Genomic DNA, 262 nt, shown 5'->3' with positions numbered 1-262 from the left:
GCACAGAAGAGCCGCTCTTCTTGTTCTCTATTGTCAAAGGGGATTAAAATATATAATACTAGCTGCTACCTATCTTGAGTACTAAGTCTAATGTACTAGCGGTTACTTATCGTGTGATTTATTCATGATCTTTAAATTAAGCTCAGTGTGGTGTAGCAACTTTCTGAGGTTCATCTTTGATACACATTCAGAAGTATTAATCAAACAGATGTCTGAATAATGAGATTATGTTACATTTGCCAATAACTGTGCATTTGGAAAT

This window comes from Morone saxatilis, unplaced genomic scaffold (genome assembly GCF_004916995.1).
Source record: "Morone saxatilis isolate NCDOM2014 unplaced genomic scaffold, NCSU_SB_2.0 Contig15, whole genome shotgun sequence".
Taxonomy (NCBI): Eukaryota; Metazoa; Chordata; class Actinopteri; family Moronidae; genus Morone; species Morone saxatilis.
The sequence above is the reverse complement of the archived record's forward strand: the minus strand, read 5'-3'. Positions refer to the sequence as shown.